Source organism: Rhinopithecus bieti, unplaced genomic scaffold (assembly GCF_001698545.2).
Source record: "Rhinopithecus bieti isolate Rb0 unplaced genomic scaffold, ASM169854v2 scaffold_12512, whole genome shotgun sequence".
Classification (NCBI taxonomy): domain Eukaryota; kingdom Metazoa; phylum Chordata; class Mammalia; order Primates; family Cercopithecidae; genus Rhinopithecus; species Rhinopithecus bieti.
The window spans coordinates 13,092-20,907 of record NW_016807354.1 but is presented as its reverse complement, the minus strand read 5'-3'; the positions used below and the strand labels follow the sequence as shown (position 1 = coordinate 20,907).

The 7,816-nt window shown below is 35.5% G+C and overlaps 1 long non-coding RNA gene across 1 annotated transcript in view; it reads right to left on the bottom strand.

The window, feature by feature from the left end:
- The window catches only part of LOC108535413 (uncharacterized), a 28,810-nt gene extending 24,101 nt beyond the window's left edge, over nt 1-4,709 (bottom strand). The window contains exon 1 of the long non-coding RNA XR_001887221.1: nt 4,541-4,709. This is a non-coding gene — a long non-coding RNA (uncharacterized LOC108535413). The remainder of the gene's footprint in view (nt 1-4,540) is intronic.
- Between the last annotated feature and the right edge of the window lie 3,107 nt (nt 4,710-7,816).

Genomic DNA, 7,816 nt, shown 5'->3' with positions numbered 1-7,816 from the left:
CGTTCGCGTCTGCACCGGCTCCTGCTACTTCCGCTGTTGGTCTTCAGCTGTGCGCTGTCCCCAGAGGTGGAGACTACAGAGACAGGCAGGCTTCCTTGAGCTGCTGTGAGCTCCACCCAGTTCGAGCTTCCCAGCGGCTTTGTTTACCTACTTAAGCCTCAGCAATGGCGGGCGCCCCTCCCCCAGCCTCGCTGCTGCCTTGTGGATAGATCGCCGCAGACTGCTGTGTTAGCAGTGAGGGAGGCTCCGTGGTCATGGGACCCTCCCAGCCAGGTTTGGGATATATTCTCCTGGTGTGCCTGTTTGCTTAAAGCGCAGTATTGGGGTGGGAGTTACCCAATTTTCCAGGTGTTGTGTGTCTCAGTTCCCCTGGCTAGGAAAACGGATTCCCTTCCCCCTTGCGCTTCCAGGGGAGGCGATGCCTCGCCCTGCTTCAGCTCTCGCTGATCAGGCTGCAGCAGCTGACCAGCATCGATTGTCCGGCACTCTCTAGTGAGATGACCCCAGTACCTCAGTTGAAAATGCAGAAATCACCGGTCTTCTGTGTCACTTGCGCTGGGAGTTGGAGACTGGAGCTGTTCCTATTCGGCCATCTTGCTCCGCCCTGATCTGGTATCGCCTTGGGTTTATTTTTCTATTCTATTTCCAGATTCTTGAAGTGGGTTCTTAGATAACTAACTGACTCAAGATATTTTCTATTTACTAATTTAATTATTTAGTACTACAAATTTCCCTCCAGCAAGCATTACTATAACTTCTACCCACAAATTTTGATATTTTTTATTTTCATGTTCATTTTATTCAGTGCATTTTAAATTATCCATTAAGAGTTGTTCTTTGACAATGCATTGCTAAGAAACTAGTCATTTAGTTTCCAAGTGTTCGAAAATTTTTCTGTTATCTTTCTGATATTGATTTCTGTATCAGTACCATTTGATTCCGTTATAGTCAGAGAACATATTCTATATGATTTTAAATTTGCTTGGTTTGTTTTATGACCCATAATATAGTCTATCTTGGTATATGGCTTATGCTAGGTTGGGGGGAAGTGCATATTCTATTTTTTGGGGTATAAATGTTGATTATATCCTGTTGCTTCAGTGTTGAGTTTTTCTATATCCTTGCTGATTTTCTGTGTTCTTTCAACTGTTGAGAAAAGGGTGTTGAAGTACACTCTCCAATTATAACTGTGCATTTGTCTATTTATCCTTTCAGTTCTACCAGATTTCAATTCCCATATTTTGCAGCTCTGTTATTTGTTACGTATACATTTAGGATTTTCATATCTTTGTGTTAGATTGGCCTTAATTTTGTATCTTGAAACTTTGCTGAATTCATTTACCATTTCTAGGAGCTTTCTGGATGAGTTTTTAGCATTTTCTAGGTCCTGATCATATCATCAGCAAACAGCAACAGTTTGACTTCCCGTTTACTGATTTGAATGCCCTTTATTCTTTCTCTCGTCTGATTGCTTTGACTAGGACTTCCAGTGCTATGTTGAATAAAGGTGGTGAAAGTGGGCGTCCCTGTCTTGTTCCAGTTCTCAGGGAGAATACTTTCAACTTTTCCTTGTTCAGTAAAATGTTGGCTGTGGGTTTGTCATAAAGTGTGTCCCTTATATGCTGATTTTGCTGAGGGCTTTAATCATAAAGGGATGCTAGATTTTGTCAAATGCTCTTTCTGCATCTATTGAGATAATTATGGGATCTTTTTAATTTTAATTCTGTTTACGTGGTGTATGACATTTTTTGACTTGCATGTGTTAAACCATTCTGGTCTCCCTTGTATAAAACCCACTTGATTATGGTAGATTATCCTTCTGATATGCTGTTGGATTCTGTTGACAAGTATTTTGTTGAGGATTTTTGCATCTATGTTCATCAGTGATATTGGTCTGTACATTTCTTTTTTTGTTATATCTTAACCTGGTTTTGGTATTAGGGGGATACTAGCTTTACACAATGAGTTGGGGAGGATTCTATCTTTCTCTATCTTTTGGAATAGTGTCAATAGTATTGGTTCCAACTCTTCTTTGACTGCTTGATAGAATTCAGCTGTGAATCCATCTGGTCCTGAACTTTTCTTTGTTGGCATTTTTTTTTTTTTTTTTTTTTTTTTTTTTTTTTTTTTTTTTTTTTTACTACCGTTTCCATCTCCCTGCTTGTTATTGGCCTGTTTAGAGTTTCTATATATTCCTGGCCACCAAAACAGCATGACACTGCTATAAAAATTGGCACATAGACCAATGAATCAGAATAGAGAAACCTAGACATAAAGCCAAATACTTAGAGTCAACTGATCTTCAACAAAGCAAATAAAAACATAAAGTGGGTAAAGGACACCTTACTCAACAAATGGTGCTGGAGTAATTGGCAAGCCACATGTAGAAGAATTAAACTGGATCTTCATCTCCCACCTTATACAAAAATCAACTAAAGATGGATCAAATACTTAAATCTAAGACTTGAAACTATAAAAAGTTTAGAAGATAACATCAGAAAAGCCCTTCTAGATATTGGTTTAAGGAAAGATTTCATGACCAAGAACCCAAAAGCAAATGTAACAAAAACAAAGATAAATAGATGAGACTTAATTAAACTAAAAAACTTCTACACAGAAAAATAAATAATAAGCATAGTTAACAGACAACACACAGAGTGGGAGAAAATCTTCACAATCTGTATATTCAACAAAGGACTAACATCCAGAATCTACAAAGAACTCAAACAAATCATCAGGAAAAAATTAAACAACTCCATCAAAAAGTAGACTAAAGACATGAATAGACAATTCTCAAAAGAAGATATACAAATGGCCAACAAGTATTTGGAAAAATGCTCAACATCACTAATTATCAGGAAAATGCAAATCAAAACCACAATGAGATACCACCCTACTCCTGCAAGAATGGCCATGTTCAAAAATTAAAAAAAAATAGATATTGGCATGAATGTGGTAAAAAGGGAACAGTTTTACACTGTTGGTGGGAATGTAAACTAGTACAACCGCTGAGGAAAACAGTGTAGAGATTCCTTAGAGAATTAAAAGTAGATCTACCATTTGATCCAGCAATCCCACTACTAGGTATCTACTCAGAAGAAAAGAAGTCATTATACGAAAAGGACACTTGCATATGCATGTTTATAGCAGCACAATTCACAACTGCAAAAATATGGAACCAGTCCAAATGCCCATCAATTAATCAGAGTGAATAACAAAATGTGAGATATATATATATCATATATATCCATATATATCCCTATATATATCCAAATATATCCATATATATTCATATATATATCCATATATATCCCTATATATAGATTAATATATATCCCTATATATAGAAATATATATAGGGAGATATATATATACACACACACACACATACACACCAGTCAGTCATAAAAAGGAATGAAAATGGCATTTGCAGCAACCTGGATAGAACTTGAGACTATTACTATAAGTGAAGTAACTCAGTAATGAAAAGCCAAACATCATATGTTCTCACTCATAAGTGAGAGCTATGCCATGAGGACACAAAAGTATAAGAATGATACATTGGGCTTTGGGGACTTGGGGGAAACTGTGGCAGGAGATGAGGGATAAATGACAACACTTTGGTTACAGTGTACACTTGCTCCCTAAAACCTATTGAAATAAAAGATAATTTTAAAATCTTATTTTATGAGATATCTTTGAGATCACTCTGGTAAATGAATAAGGATAATACCTTGATGCTGTCTATGAGAATAAAAAAATCCTAACTCTCCATGGTTTTCCTTTGATACTGCACTAGAGGGCCAGGATAAGGATATGTCTTGGTACAGTTGGGCAAGAGTTGAAGTCTAGACTCTTCCATCAACATTTGCTGGTAGGGATGAAAATGAGGCCATAATTTTTCTGCACTGTTTAGCAGGAATACAGTGATTATCTAAAAGTTTTCTATCTTTCTAAATTGCTCCATTCCAGGTTCTCTAACTTGAGAGAGTATGCTTTTCTTGGGGACATTTTTGTCTGCTTTTGTTGGCATTTCTTTTTTTTTTTTTTTTTTTTCTGGTTTCTTCAGTACCCAGCCTAGAGTATATGAGGCAAAAAGAAACCCCAGTAAAATTCCCTCCATATCATTGCTTGTGTCCCAAGTTACTATATAGTCTGCCTTCTTTTCTCTATTTTTGCAAATATTCTTATATTTATGTTATATATATTCTTAGATTTTTGTTATGTATAATGCCCAGGGGGGTTTATTGTGCTTAATGAAAGGAACAGAAAAAAAATGCCTCGCTCTGTCTTCCCAGAAGTGCAAGTCCTGCCATTTGCTTTTAAAATAATTTTACATATACAATGCACTTATATACATCCATATAAAGTCATAACAGATTTCCTTTTGTTATAACTCTATATTTATATAAATATAAAATATGAAAACTTTATATTTGCATAGGTTATCACTGAAAGAGTATACATGAAACTTATAGCAGAAATTATTGCTGAAGAAATGTGTTACAAAATACTGTGTACTATTTAAAACATTACTCACACTTTAAATTTAGCCTTTCAGTTAGAACCTTCTTCTTCCAGTAATCCACCAAAGTAATGAACACAAAGGGAAAGAGGAGGAGAAGCACCCAATATATGTTCTGTAGGCTTTTTAGAAAACATGGAGGTGCTCCTATGGCCATATACCTGTGAACCTTTAAGAATGATGATACTGCAGACATCAAAGGAATGTATACTGTTTAGAAAGGAATGCCCCACAAATGTTACCATGGAAAAACTGGAATATTCTCTCTACAATGTACCCAGCATACTGTTGGCATTGTTATAAACAAACAAGTTAAGAGCAAGATTCTTGCCAAGATAATTAATGTGCATATTGAGCATATTAAGCATTCTAACAGCCGAGATAACTTTTTGAAATGCAGGAAGGAAAATGATCAGAAAAAGAAGGAAGCAAAAGAGAAACACATGTGAGTTCAACCGAAGTGCCAGCCTGCTCCACGCAAATAAGTATGCTTTCTCAGACCCAGTGCGAAGCCGAGCTGCTGGAACCTATTTCCTATGAATTCATGGCATAATATGTGTAAATAAAAATAGAAGACCTCTTGACTATAAACAAACAAACTGAAAAATATGTATGTCTAGACAAAACACTTTAAAAGTCCTTTACAAGGGAATATCCAAATGGGTAATAAACATAAGAAAAGGTGATCAACTTTATTATTTATCAGGTAAGTGCAGATTCAAATCACATTACAATTCTGCTGCATACTCACAATTGCTAAACTGAAAAAAAAGAGAAAAGGAAAAAAGGTAGACATATGGAGCAACTTAAAATCCACACATGGCTGGTTGTACAGTAATTTATTCTATCATTTGGCAGTGTTTACTAGAGGAGAGCATATCCATAACCAGCCATTTAACTTCTAAGTATATTCCTAACAGAAATGCACATACATGTTCAAATGACATGCACAAGAATAAAAGTAAGAGCCTTAGTCATAATGGTAGAATACTGGCAACTACCATAGGTAAAATGTAGGAATAAATTTTCAACTGTTTATCAATTAGAATACTGTATAACAATGAAAGTGAATGAACTACAACTACAAACAACATTATGAATGTATCTCACAACATATGGTTGAATCGATAAAATTCAATCTTTATTTGTATGGTTCTCAGGATAAAATGTTTTTGAAAATCTAATATAATATATGGCATTAAAAGGAGAATAGTGGTTACCCTTCAGGCACAATGAATAAAAGGGTGCATTAAAGGGACTTCTGGAGTGCTGTCAATGTTCTGCTTTTTGATCTAGGTGCTGGTCGCATGGGGAATTTAAATTGTAAAAGTCATCAAACCATACACATACGATTTCTCAACTTTTCTATATATTATACTTCAAAAAATTCAAAAAGGAATGAAAATTTGCTTATAATTAAACTATGGAAATGTAAATGCAGTGAAGTTATTGGAACACTTCTTTTTTATACATACTTCTAAACAAAATAATTTTCTGTGTTTTCATTATCATTTTGCAAAAAATCAAGTGAAGATTATTTTCTCTTCTCTTTGTTTTCCAGATTTTAAAGCATTTCAATTAAACATCATTGGGTAGGGGGTATATGGGCAAGGAATATGTGAAGATGCATTTGGCACAAATAAAATCTCAATAAATTATAAATATTCAATGTTTTAATTTAGACCACGTTTTACAACCATAATACAATTAAATTAGAAATGAAAAGTTCCAATGAGTCAAATGTAAGAGTATGCAAAAATTTATAAAACTTACTCAAAACAAATAAAATAAACATTAAATTACTAACATTAAAGAAAATTAAATCAATCTTAATTAAATTACTAATATTTAAGAAAATTAAATTAAATCAACTAACATTAAAAAAATTAAAAATGTGTACAAGAAAAGAAGATCAATAATGTCTCAGACCTAAAAATCTGGAAATCAGCCTTTGGCTCCCCCTTTCTGTCATACCTATGTACCTAATCTAGCAACAATTTTGCTAGACCAGGGTTTCTCAACCGCAACACCATTGAAATTTTGGGCTGGATAATTCTTTGTATTTGTGCTTTGTAGGATGGTTAACATCATTCCAGGCATCTACCATCTAGATGCCAGTTGTACCACCTCTGTCTCCGGTTGTGACAATCAAAAAGGTATCCATATATTGTCAGATATTCTCTAGGCACAAAATAAACCAATTTGGAATGATTGCATTAGACCCTACCTCTTTATTTTGAATCCTTCCATTTCTTTTCCATTCCACTCCTAACTCCCTGTTCAAAGTCAGTATCTTCTCTTGTATGGACTGTTTTCTTGTATGTAATTTCTTGTATGTAATTTCTCTTTGTTTTCAATCATGGTTCTTTATGATTAATTCTTCACACAGAAGCCATATAAATATATTTTGTCACTTTTTAATGGCTTCACTGGGGACTTAAAATAAATGTTAAACTTTTCACCTATGGCTATGAGGCCTGAATTACTTGGCATCTCTTCATCTTTCTGGACTTATGTTCTGCCTTTCTTACTCAATCTCATGACATTTTCGACATCTGTAATTTCTTCAGTTTTTCGATGTGAACTTAGCTCATTTTCATCTTTGGCTCTTTTGCCAGGTCTCTGCCTGGAATGCTCTTCTGGAATGTTGCATCACTCACTTTTCAGTTCAAAATTAAACATTGTCTTCTCAAATAGTCTTTCTCTGATCACAAGCTCTAAATCAGTCACATTTTAAATTTCTTCAAACTCAAAGCATTTTAATTATCTGCATAGTAGTTATTATCAGATATTTTCTTTAGTATTATTATTTGCTATCCCTCAAATTAAAAACAAACAAAAAAAACAGGTCAGACTCATGAAAATCAAAGAGATCTGACCAATAAGAAATGTTACTAGAAATTTAATGGATGGGCCGGGCGTGGTGGCTCACGCCTGTAATCCCAGCACTTTGGGAGGGGGAGCCAGACGGATCACGAGGTCAGGAGATCGAGACCGTCCTGGCTAACACGGTGAAACCCCAGCTCTACTAAAAATACAAAAAATTAGCCAGGTGTGGTGGCGGCGCCTGTAGTCCCAGCTATTCGGGAGGCTGAGGCAGGAGAATGGCGGGAACCTGGGAGGCGGAGCTGGCAGTGAGCTGAGATCACACCACTGCACTCCAGCCTGGGTGACAGAGCAAGACTCCGTCTCAAAAAAAAAAAAAAAAAAAAAGAAATTCAATGGATACAGGTAATCGCATGACCAAGGAAGAGCATGTCTAAAACAGTCTAAAACCATCAGCACATATCC